General features: G+C 44.5%; 1 long non-coding RNA gene across 1 annotated transcript; it reads right to left on the minus strand.

Moving 5' to 3' along the window:
- Positions 1-10,091: 10,091 nt before the first annotated feature.
- On the minus strand, positions 10,092-11,413 carry LOC307266372. The gene is made up of 3 exons (XR_013845371.1): positions 11,251-11,413; positions 10,313-10,389; positions 10,092-10,223 (listed from the first exon to the last, which is right to left on the minus strand). It is a non-coding gene; the product is annotated as an uncharacterized lncRNA (long non-coding RNA).
- Between the last annotated feature and the right edge of the window lie 2,199 nt (positions 11,414-13,612).

Below are 13,612 nucleotides of genomic sequence, written 5' to 3' on the forward strand. Positions count from 1 at the left end.
CCACCATTTCAAGATAAAGGTCAGCCCCCTCCCCCTCCTTCATCAGAGCTACCAGTGCGGTGTCATCGGAAAACTTGATGATGTGGTGGTTGGGTGCACTGGTAACACAGTGTGAAGAGCAGGGGAGAGCTAACACATCCTTGGGGGGCGCCACAGCTGGTTGTAAGGTTACAATAAAAGTTAAATGAAATTAAATGAAATATCTGTGATAGGAAACAAATTCGAACACAGCTAAAGTTTACTACCTTTTACACTTAGAACATCTTTCCCGAAAAAGTAGTCATATAGAAACAAATTGCAGATGGATCGAGAATAGTTTTATAATTCAATTATTGGAGAATAGTGTTGCACGGTGTACCGATACTAGAACGGTACTGAGATGCCACGGCATTAAATACGGTACTTTTTCAGGTTTTATTAGTATCAATACTTAAAAAACGCAATGTTTATAACAGCAGTATTGCTAGCAACCTCATGAATATACAATGTGTCTTTGTATTTCTAACTACTGTGCATGCATGTCCACACCTGTGGCACCTTGTTATGATATTTTTAATCCGTAATTCTTTCTCAAAGTCTCCCAGTACGAGTTGGAAGAGAGGAGCAGAGCCCCTGCTCTTTCCATGCTTCAATGAACACATTAAACCCTTAATAATTTAGATGGTATTGAAGTCATAATTTTTGTATCGTGACAACTCTACTGGTGAATCCTAATCGAATGGTTAGGCCACTGAAGATTCACACCTCTAGTGTCTGCTGTGTCCTGGATAGTGGATGAGGTGACAGAGGCCATTTGGGAAGCTCACCTCCCTACCGTCATGCCTTTGCCCAGAAGAGAAGAGCAGCTACAGGGCTCCAGACTGCAACCAAATGCTCGCATTTTGCGACCATTTTTTGAGACAATGCAAGTACTTTTTAAATCTAGGGGCACGCGCGTGACCGGAAAATTCGCCGAGATTTGTTTTCATTGAGAGAGAGAGAGAGAGAAGGGACAGTCCGCGAGTGATCAGTGAAACGATCAACTGCGGGGATCACGTGACCTACTCGACATCTCAGACTGTCGTCACGTCTTTAACATGTTGCCAACTGCCGACTTCTTCCGCTATACCTGCCGACTTTCCGCCATAGCGATAAGGCTGTTAAAGGCCAGCGACTCATCTTGCAACTTTTTTTTTTAACCGCACTCACAAGAGCAGAGTAGCAACGGCTTCTGTCTACTCCTTACCGCTGACAGCACTCACTCACACGGGCAGTCTGAGCAGACCCCCGCCACCTGCAGCAGCCAGCAGACAGACAGCACCGTGTGTCAGGTGACATTTGTGAACACACAAAAATATTTTTTTAGGTCCACATTCAATAGGCCACTGCATATCTATAACAAATCTAACCTTGTAGTTATATGGCAACCCAAAAAGTTTGGAAAGTGAGTTTGTGTGTGTAAATAGGCCTAGTTAATTTGTAAATTACTTGGTCAACATTTTCTATTAATTGTGCCTCTTTCAGAATTGCATATAATGCAAATTAGTTGATAATGTCATCTAGCTACTACTAGTTACTTTTGGGCCAATAACTATTTTCCTTATAGAGGAGTCAGCAAAAATAGAGGAGGAAAAAATCAGAGGGCTCAGTTGTAGAAGGGGCTGTGGTGAAAATGGGCCAAAAAAATCTTTTTCCTAAAGGAATGTCTGAAGGATTTCACATGGTGATACAAAATCAAAAACACAATGAACTGTATCATCTGTTGTCAATCTGGTCCAAAACATATGCAAAACATATACCTACTGATATTGTTTTGCCAGTGCACAATGATGTCACGGTTAACCGTGTACCCGAATAAATATTTGTCGTGTAACCGTTTATACATTTTTGTAAACGTTTACACCCCGAATACTAACCGGGACTATAGTTGATGCCAGCGTCCTGCACGGCTCCATCTTTTAAGACCCGCCGGTACCCGTGAAGCTCAGTACCAGACCTGACCCGTGACCCGTCATTATTTCAAAATAAATTCTGTACTGCCCAAACACACAAAATACAAGATCCTGTCTGGTGCCGGGGATCCAACCAGAGACCTCATGATTACTGGTCAGCCCCCTCTCCTCTAGGCCATCCTACCACCATCCTACGTCTTGTATTCAATCTGCCGGTGAAGTGAAGAATGTAGACACCGTGAAAACTTTAGCCCTGGAGGGAACATGTCCCCGGTGCTTTTATTTTTTTAATAATAACAATCATATAACCAACAATCAAATAGACTTGTAAGCCAATGCCTGCATCATAGCTTACTCAGGTACTTGTGACACGTCCCCTCCTGGCTCCAGCCCCTTACGTCTCACTCGATCACTTCGATACTACCACGCTGGGGTAACAGGGGGCCAGGACACTCCAATTGCAATGAATCTTCCAGGTAGGCGACATCCGTCCATGCGCCGCATCTCGTTGGACCACCCGGCCCAGTTGGACCATCGTGTGGCCAGTCTCACTCCAAGGAAGCCCGGGACACTTCCTTCGGTCCCTCCCATAGGTTTGTTTGTCCTCCCGCTCCTTCAGGTTCCGAGCCAGGTTCTGGCTCAGCATATGATATGCGGCCGTGCGAGTCCTCATGATGAACCCTCCATTTTCATGTCTGACTTGTGGCCAGCCCCGCTCCATGGGAGCGGGCTAACCACAGCTAGGTACGGCGATTGTATAACAATCATCCTGTCTTGACCAGTTGCCCACTGGCCAACCAATCCATTGATTTGACTGGAGCTTATGATATACTCCTTCCATCTGCTTCCTTCAGTCGACCGCCCCCAGGGCGCGGCCCTTAGGTTTGCGGCAAACTAGCTGCTTGAACAGTCTGCAGGTATCTATTGTTTGTAGCAGGGTCCTTCTGCTTAGGAATGTTGCCTTGCCTAGGCCCATGCGACACAGCAGCCTTCCATTTCTGCCGTGCCACTTACCCCTCGCTCCAATCGGAAAACCGAACACCGCCACATCCGTCGCCCCGGGACACTTCTTTATGACAGCGCTCGTGAACTTCATATATTTGTCCACCTTCCTCTTTTCCGAGTCACGGAAAGTGACACTGGAGACCTTGAAGGGCAGGGCAATGTCAATAATCATTGATTCGGCTCCCTTGACCATCACGAGGTCGGGAACCCCCACTTCTCCATCTTCCGCGACAAGGTGCCTCTCTGTCCACACCTCCCAGTCCTATCTGGCTGCCTGATCCGCCAGTAGACCACAGATATTGTTATGTCTTCTCATCCTGTTTGCCTTAAGGCTGGCACACCTGCCCAAGATGTGCCTCAGGGTCTTGTGTCCGTCCCTGCAGAGGCGGCATTCCGTACTCTCGAATGTGTCGCCTACCTTGGTCAGCCCCAAGGTCGGCAGCGTATTAGTCCTCGCCTGCATGGCCAGAATCATAGCCGATTGAGACATCTGTCTCTCCACGGGGTGTATGAGCCAATTGTTGCTGATGCGGTCGTTCTTGAAGACAGCCGCGCCGCACCCCTGATCTTTAAGGGCGCACCAACGCTCAAATTCAGCGGTTCTCCAATTGAGGGTGGAGACGGTTAGGGCCGATATCTCATCCGCCGTTCTGAACACGGGCAGGGGGTTAGGGCCCCTATGGTTCCTGCGGACTGCGTTCCACCTAGCCACTAGGGTCTTGCCTAGGACGGTGGCCCTAACCATTGATTTGGTCAGTTCGTCTTTCGAGTGCCATAGCTTAGTTAATCTCTTAAACTGGAGAATGGGAATAGCCGAGCTCAGTCTCAATATGCCCAAACCCCCGTCGCTGGGCCTGGCATACAGCAACCCATCCGTAGTAGATGGGGAGAGATGCAACCACCTCTTCACCGCCTCTCTGATGTTCCGGTCCACAGAGACCAAAGTGGCACTCCCGATGGAGGTTAAGTCCGCCACGTAAATTATCCTCGGCAGGGCAAACCCCTTTAGTAGATCGATTTTCTGAGTTGGTTTTAGGTGGGACTCAGACATCCGCTGAAGCATCGTCTGCACCAGCGATACCAGAGGGGCCTTTAGCACGCCACACCTCGGGTTTATCTGTACCCCCAGATAACCCACAGTGTCCCCTGGGCCTACCATCCTTAGGGCCACTCCATTAATGGACCATGGTTGACAAGCATTGACATCACATGCCCGACTGCGATGGGAAAGTAGGAATCCATGGCACTTCTTCGGATTAACTTGAAGGCCCGTGAGTCCGGCGAACGCTTCCAAGATAGCCAGGTTCCTCTGCATGCCCAACGAGGAGTCACTCAGCAGTACGAGGTCGTCAGCAAAGGCCAACGACGTTATCTTCGCCTGCCCACATGTGTAGCCTGTACCCCGGTCCTCCAGCACTCGGAGTAGGGGGTCGATTGCCAGATTGAATAGCAGTGGAGAGAGGGGGTCCTCTTGTTTAAGCCCCTTGCCCATGACGATCCTGTTCGTTTCGCCTTTTCCTGTTGCCACTCGAGTAAAGCAACCTCGATAGCAGCTCGAGATGAGGCGGATGATAGAGATATCAACACATCTGCACTTCAGCACCTGAAGAAGGTGCTTGTGTGACACCGAGTCGAATGCCTTAGCAAAGTCAACAAACACTACTGCCAGAGACCGTCTGTCTCTTTTACACTGTTTTATCAGGCCATCCAGGGTGGCCAGGTTTTCTGCGCAGCCAGGGCACTCGATGAAGCCCCTTTGCCTCACGTGGATGTCGCAGGCGTCCCTCATACGATGGTTCAATATGCTGGATAGGGCCCTCACGATGACCGAGCTAATTGTGATAGGCCTCCATTGGTGGATGTCACCTCTCAGACCCTCATCACTGGTCTTGGGCAACAGAGTTGTTCTGCTGCCTTTAAGGCTTCTGGGCAATCTGCCAGTGAGGAGTATAGCATTGAATAGAGCCGCCAACTTAACCCCTTTAGTGTCCCATTTGAGCAAGTCGCACTTCCGTATCCCATCAGGGCCTGGCGCTGAGCTGGCCTTCATCCTCTTAACTATAGCCAGGACTTCCTTGGGGCTTATTGGGCAACAAAACGGATTGTTATCCGCCTGCGGCAGGACCGCAAACTGGCCAAGGTCCAAAAAACCATCCACGCCGCCCCAGATTCTGGCGTAGGCAGCTTCGACCTCGTCCGGGCTGATATTGCAAGTGGCCTTGTCCATTTTGTCGAGGATTAACTTGGCCACCCTGGCCCTGCTCTTCCTGTACAGAATCCTTAAGGAAGGTCGGTAGGGTCGACTCTTGCCTCTGGAAGGCCTTTCCATGCGGGTAGGATTGCCTCTTCTGCGCTTGCCCCCAATACTCCTCTGAAGCTGTCTGACGTATCAACTGTCTTTTTGCTACTTTTTCCTATGTGGTTTTTAATCCCTCCCATTCCTGTCTGTCTTGTCCCCAGGTTAATATAGGGAAGGGTTACTGGGGAACTCATTGCACTGCCCAGATTGAGGGGAGACAGGAGAGCTGGAGGGACGTGACTGGCCTTGATCCTTGACTCTTTGGATGGCCCCCCTTTCCCCCCGCGCCCTGTGTCTCTGTAAAGGGTAAAGGTGGGAGGAGGGTGTGGGAGGCTAAACTGAGGATATACATATACCTCTAGGATTAAACTAGGGATTCATGTAGCGACTCATTTCCCCAACATTTAAACGGAAGTTTTAATTTAGAGTAGTCGACTATAGACCCCTTACCAGTCTACGTCACACAGCGTCACTCCCCTCTCTACTGCGCATGTCCGTTGCAGAAAGAGACAAGAGCGACACGAGCCACAATCATGTCTTGTTGTGCTGTTGGATGCACAAACCGTTTATTTTTAGTTTGAATGGTGATAAAGCTAGTAAATGCCCAAATGCACCGCTGTATAATTACATAAATGAGTTGTGAAATGTTTACAATAAGGACAGTGACCGGAGACGAGGCTATAGCAATGGAAAGCAATGGAGGCTTATTTACAATGACCCACGTTATACATCTCCGTCCTCTTCCCTTGTGTTTGACTCTATGGTTTGACTAGGCAGTAGGGGTTTGCACGTGTACACGTGTAGCCAGTAAGTAGGCTAAATCATACCATTTAGGAAAAATCAATAAACGAAAACCGAGTGGGGTCGACATGTGCTAGCCTACTGTAGGCTACTAAAGCAGATAACACAACACATTATTGTGTTTGGTTATACTATTTATTCATTTAACTATTTAACTGCTCCACCATAAGTTTCACTTTCCTTTTCATCTCCGTCTCAAACAGCTGGTCTGATAAGCTGGTCGGCTCGTGAGCCCAACGGCCCCGAAAGCAGGAGTCAGTCTAAAAACAGATGATCACGGCTAGTTATGATCACTTTTAAATCAAAAAGCTAAATTATGAAAAAAGGCATCTCTGCCTCTCTCTGTCTATCTGTCTGCCGGTCTTTACTGTCACTCTCCAACAGCAGTCCGGCCACTGAAGTCGTCGGGGCCATTTCTTCTCATCATTTATCTACTCAACTGCCGGCAACGAGTATGGGTCATTAAGACGTATCTCGTAGTGTTAATGTTTCCGCATAACCAATGTTATCACTCGCTGATAAACTGTTTTTAGTAAGCTGACAACATCGCTATTTAGCACCATGGACCTATAAAGAAACACCGCAACTGCAATATAACCAAACGGGTAACCATGGCAACCAGCCAAACAATTTTTCTTTCTGCAACTATGCAGGGCGCGCATCCGCCGTGTTGATAAACAGGTAAGGGGTCTATTCTATTAGAATAAACTGTGAGAAAACCATTCACTATGTAAACGCTTTAGGAGCCCTTCAGCCTTAACTTTCTTCAAGACGATTACCACGCCGTTAATGTAAATGCTGTTGTAATGTAAGATATTTTTTCAGCACACACAGTACATACAGGAAGCAGATCGTGAGGAGATATTCATTAATTTTTCAAGCATTGCCCAGATTGAGGGGAGACAGGAGAGCTGGAGGGATGTGACTGGCCTTGATGCTGGACTCATTGGATGTAGCGACCACTACCTTGATTTCAAGTTGCTTAAAGAGGATCTATGATACTTTTCGACTTTTATGACCTATAAACGTTGTTATAATGATTTATAGTCATGTTTAACCATACTAGAGTATCAAATAATTACGTACATGCATTTCGACGTATTCCCTGCTGACCGTCTGGGGTGGCTATGCAGAGCACTAAAAACTATGGCAGCCGGTCGAGCCGAACTTGTTCAAATTTCCGGGTTTTCTCTGTCACGCTCGGGTCGTTTCTGTCATGTTTCCATCATGGACATATAAAGAAATGGACACCGTATTGAAACATGGCGCCCATTCATTCCTATGAAAGCTGCTCATAGGCGCAGAGAAGCAACAAGGAAGTATAATCCGGAAATTCCATGCGGCCCAAAGCATTACGTAGTGGCATTATGGACCTATCAAGAAAGAGGGCGGCAAGCGTAGCGGACTGGAGGCGGGTGTCTCGTTCTGTAGCATCTAGCCTGGCGAAAACAAACTGAAAGCCGTTAAAAGCCGTTGGGCTAATAAAACGCTTGAGGTGGCGTTTTGAAATGAGAAAACTTACATTTTAATAGTATATGGTCTAAAGATAAGTATGAGCCTATGATTGATATCCAGAAAAAATGTGCAGAGACACAATCTTGTTCGCTGCTTGTACTGTGTGGACAGGGACATCTGCCTACGGGCCGCATGAAAATAAGCTCCACCCCTTATCTATGAAGGTATTATTGTAGCATAAGTCTTTAGCACGTGTAACTGCAGATTTCGAATGCGTAAACTGAAGTCACAAATGTGTAACAGTAGATTTGAAGTCGTAAATATTTGTTTTGCATGTGTACTCCAAAGTCACAAATGTGTAACAGTAAATTTGAAGTTGTAAATATTTTTTCTACCATTGTGGACACAAAATAGGGGCTACGAGTTCACAAATCGTTGTTACGGGTGCACAAATCCTATCCTGTGCATCGCAACTTCAAAGAGTCATGCGCTTGACACTTTTGCTACAAACATTGCAGCACAGTTGGTGCAAAACACATTTGCACACCCGTGTTTCATAATGTGAGAACATGCCCCCAATTTGTGCATTCGTAAACCCAAATGTGAACTAACGCATCAGAAGTTGCACATCTGTGAAAAATGTCCTCACAAATAAAATGATATCGAGCACAGCATTTTAATGAGCGAGCACAAATCGATGATACAACTGCTCAAATCTGTTCCTACAAGTCTCAGCTGAGGTGATATCGAGCACAGCATTTTAATGAGCGAGCACAAATCGATGATACAACTGCTCAAATCTGTTCCTACAAGTCTCAGCTGAGGGTTTTCTCTGCTCGAATCTGCTCCTGCAAGTCTCGGCTGTGGGTTTTTTTGCAGGTAGATTTGCACCACGCCCAGGTGGTAAATGTGGTGCAAAAGTGTTTCGTATGCGTAGAACAGATTTGTATCCGTAGAAGGTGGGCGGGACAACATTGTCGCATCATCCAATGAAAGCGCCGGTTGGGACACGTGACGTCAGCATGTGAACAGACTGAGGGAAAGCCTGTTTCCTTGGTCTCCCTCATATGTCCATGGCTGGTCCATGGTCGTCTCTTTTCACCAGAAAATGTAGGAAATGTAATAATAAGGGAATTGAATAAGAGGGAACTACAGCGGAGCCTTATGCCAGTAGTGAAAGTCATAAACAAGTTTACTTTAGCAGATATAAGGGTCAGCGTCGACGTCAGTTAACGTCTGCTGTGTGATTGGCACTGTTGTAACTGTTTAAACCTGCTGTTTTTCTCTTTAAAACCTTTACATTTTAATAAAAGTAGTCTTATTAAATAGAGAATGAATTTCCATTATATATTTTTTAACCTTTATTTCTACAGGTAAATCCCATTGAGTCCGAAGACTCTTTTGCAAGGGAGACCTGTTCCCATTTACACGTTACCATTCACACACATTCATACACCGATAGCAGGCTAACTATCGACAATAGTTTATTGTCCCGCAGCTCCTGGCTGTTAAAACTATCTATGGTTAAAACACACCACACGCAGGGGGTGAGGAGGACGTTGCAGGCATTGAGGACCAAAGTAAATAAAGTAGGCCTACATATCTTGCTGCAGAGTATTCAGTATCTAAATCCAGAAATATGCTTATAAATCATACACTTAGTCTTCTAAATGTAGTAAGCTTAATTAATTTAAACTTGTGAATAGTGAAGTGAATAAGTAACCTACTCTACAAGGCAATAGAAAAGTATAGAGGACACATTAAAACTGAATTGGAATAATTGTTCCTCTATCTCACATTTTCCATGTGAAATTATCACTACTTGTATCACAAACTGATAATTAGATGATCAGGTTTAACTGTGTGCTTATCCCCAGACAGTTCTGCTATACACCTTACCTCATGTGACGTGTCCAGAAGAACAGGGTACAAAGCTTCATATAACCTCATTTCAGTGATTACTTTAATTAATCACAATCACAAAGTGTCACACCATAACATTTTATGCAGTTTAGAACATGTTAATTCAGATCACGTGCTGCATTAATAAGTAGGTCTGCATGCTGCTAAAGCAAGACTAATAAATGCCCTATATCAATTATATTTATGATTTGCAGTTATCACATCAAAGCACAATCAGTACAAATGTATAGTAAAAGCTTACCCCACAAACAAATCACAAGATTTGGACTTTTTAAAATATTTGTGGATTTACTAAACATATACATACGGTCAAAATGAAAAATACAAATCAACCAGTTTAAAACTAGAATGCACTCACAATTGCATACCTCCAAGTAAAGTTGTGTATGGCGTTATTTTATTAAGAGAAAATGAACAAAATACCCAAAATGCTCTGGCATGTGCCGGAACAAGACTTTATAAAACAAAACATAAAACTAGTAACTTAGTCCTTGGTCTGTAGCCCAACTGTTTACCATATTTAATCAAAATCTCCCCTACCTTTTTAATATGTCAAACAAATAAACATGACTGAGTATGTCACCTCATTTACTGCAATCAATATGATTATGAATTGAGTATGAGACTTTGTCTAGATTTATAATAATCACAATCTAAAAATTGAAAACAAATTGTGTGTAGAGTCAGACTGATGTGCTGTGACTGCCAGGTGAGTTCCACGCTGCTCCATCTTCGGAGATCTTCTCAAGGCAGCAGGAGCAGTGAAGTCTTCAGTTATCTGGAGTGTCCTTCCCTCAGCAATGCATACACTGGGGACGGAAACAATTGTTAGATCCCATTAGTGATGTTATAGTAAACACATGACGGCTAATAGTTAGGACTGACTGTAGCTGCTCACTGTACAATGGCTTCTCCCTGACAGGGTGGAAATCCCAGACACTTGTGCAGGCCTTGTGCAGGACAGCCAAGATGAGTCTGTGGAAAAGCAGATTGTGCCATTCAGATGTTAAGATAATGTTAAGATTTATAAAATAAATAAAATACATGTAGGTTCGAGTTGATGAAGAACACAAAGCTAAAAACTAATCAATATAGTTTATTATAACAGCCCTGCAATTCATTCTCTTCGTGGGGGGTATCTTGTCATTAGTGACTTTTAAAATTAGTTGTAAATGTTTTTTTTCTGGCTGGAAAAACAGATATAAGATATGATTTAAACACGATGGAGCTGCACAATTAAAAAAAAAATCCTTTGCATAATGGGACGCTTGTCTACCTGTTTTTATTCAGAAACAGCAACATGATGTTGAGACGGGCTGAGCAGAATAGTATACTGCTCACATGTGTTTATTTGGATCTTCATAGCCACTATTAAGACAGAAAACGCTCTATATGAGGTCGACACATGCTAACATTACATCCTGATGTAAAACTAGTAGGCTATGTATGAAGGTGCCGATGTCCCAGAAAAGCAGACATACAGACACGCTGATTATTATTATAGCAACGAGACTCCAGTATTCAGCTGACTCATATTTCCCTGGCTAGCGCCGGGATTATTTTAACTGATTAACGGAAGGATTCATTGGTCAGCCTTCTTATTTTACGTTAACAGTTAATTATTAACATCCTTAGAAGTGACCAAATGCCTTAAAAAACGGTACATCCTTTAAAATAATATGCTAACGAACATTAGCTGTTATACCCATTATGACTTGTTAGCTAGTGGTTAGCTATGCTGCCTGCAATACATTATAACCACACGTTGCTTCTCATCATTGAACGTATTATACCGACCAACTTTGAAGTTTAAAAACATAAGAAAACCAGACTTACAGTTCATAGTTTCCGTGGTATGAATCTCTGATGGCTCCGTGTCCTGTAGGCTCTAGCTAAACCCTAGGTCTGTGTTCGTGACCGTCAGTCCAGACACTGCTGTGGCTCCGGACAGAGATTGTGAAGCAGCTCAACTGTTTATTAAACCACCGCAGGTCCTGGTGTTTAATGGGTATCCCCTCCTCAACTTCACCGTGTCGCATAATAAGCCTCCTGTCCTGTCTAAAATGATCGGGAAACTACCTCAAATCTAGCTAACGCGGCTTATTTACTGTTATAGACACCTTGGACTACTTTTCCTCAAAGGCTGGAGTACATATAATATAATTCTCCATTACTTAAAAAATGCTATGTAAAACTACAGAAAAAGAGTTCAATTCACTACTACCTACTACTTCGCATTAGTTTGATAGTTGTTGTTGCTCATTTAGTAATTTCCTACAATTTCTGGTGAAAAGGGACGAAGGAAAAAGGCTTTTCCTCCGTTTGTTCACATGCTGACGTCACGTGTCCCAACCGGCGCTTTCATTGGATGATGCGACAATGTTGTCCCGCCCACCTTCTACGGATACAAATCTGTTCTACGCATACGAAACACTTTTGCACCACATTTACCACCTGGGCGTGGTGCAAATCTACCTGCAAAAAAACCCACAGCCGAGACTTGCAGGAGCAGATTCGAGCAGAGAAAACCCTCAGCTGAGACTTGTAGGAACAGATTTGAGCAGTTGTATCATCGATTTGTGCTCGCTCATTAAAATGCTGTGCTCGATATCATTTTATTTGTGAGGACATTTTTCACAGATGTGCAACTTCTGATGCGTTAGTTCACATTTGGGTTTACGAATGCACAAATTGGGGGCATGTTCTCACATTATGAAACACGGGTGTGCAAATGTGTTTTGCACCAACTGTGCTGCAATGATTGTAGCAAAAGTGTCAAGCGCATGACTCTTTGAAGTTGCCATGCACAGGATAGGATTTGTGCACCCGTAACAACGATTTGTGAACTCGTAGCCCCTATTTTGTGTCCACAATGGTAGAAAAAATATTTACAACTTCAAATTTACTGTTACACATTTGTGACTTTGGAGTACACATGCAAAACAAATATTTACGACTTCAAATCTACTGTTACACATTTGTGACTTCAGTTTACGCATTCAAAATCTGCAGTTACACGTGCTAAAGACTTATGCTACAATAATACCTTCATACTTATCATGCAATACCAATGGGTTGGCCACATGTCCATGCTGGCTGCTCGGAGAAGGCAGCATCCTGGGGGCCTGGTTTCCATGCATGGTAATGCTGCCGCTCAGGCAAACTCCGGCTGCATGCCCCCACCTTCCTGGAAAATTTCCCGCCGCTGGAAGGAAGGTAACCAATCACAACGGAGTGGGGTTTGCAGCAGGGGGGGGGAGGGGCGGAGAAGCTCAAAGCAGTGTGTAGAGAGAGACTGCTGTGCTCCCTAAGGTAAGAGGAAGAGTGTCCCGAAAATCTACATCGTTTTCTGTGATGTGATTCGTGTCAGGTTGCTCTATAGCAGTTTTTAACATGAAATTAAGACCAGAAAAGTAGTATAATAGAATCTCTTTAAGTCAAACTCACAAAGTACCTCTTTCCAACCCGTATGCACACACACACACACACACAACAATGTGAAAATATACAATGACTTCCTGCTTGTTTCTGTTTCATCTATGCTGTCTTAAATGTGAACACTTAAATTGTCCACCACCTAATGTCATGTCGTTCACCTGTCTTGCCCTTTATTGCATCACTAAAAAATAAACAATAATAACTGCATAATCCTGATGGATGCTTACCTATAAAATGCATAGTACTGTTTAACCCTGTATGCTCTAATCTAAGTCTTCTTATGATGGTTTGTTCTCTGGAGTTCCAACCGGCGTTCTATCATTATAAAATCGCTATTATAATATAGGGAAAGAGGTTTGTCTTGACTCAGTCTTCCCTTGGTCCAGCTGTCCTAAAAATCCACACCCCACATTTTACATATTGTGAAGCGCCAAGGACTACAGGCCACTACTTCCGCACATTTTTATGCCCACCAATAAGGAATGAGGGAGGCGGGAGCTCACGGACGAGATGTAAACACAAGGTCCGCCATGTTTCCTCTCCGCTTAGACCGACACAAATCTCCGACCATGGCAGAAGCAAACGCGCAATTGGAAATGTCCGAGGTGGATTTATCTAATGTTGGATTCGGACATTCAAGGCTATCTATATGAGCCAGAATACAGCGAGGAAGAGCTGCAAGTTATAGAGGAGGAGGAGGCTGCTGCGGCAGCTGCACGAGCCTTGGCTGAGGAGGACGACGAGCCGCCACGAGCTGGAG

Source organism: Ammodytes marinus (genome assembly GCF_949987685.1).
Source record: "Ammodytes marinus genome assembly, chromosome: 19".
Lineage (NCBI taxonomy): Eukaryota > Metazoa > Chordata > Actinopteri > Uranoscopiformes > Ammodytidae > Ammodytes > Ammodytes marinus.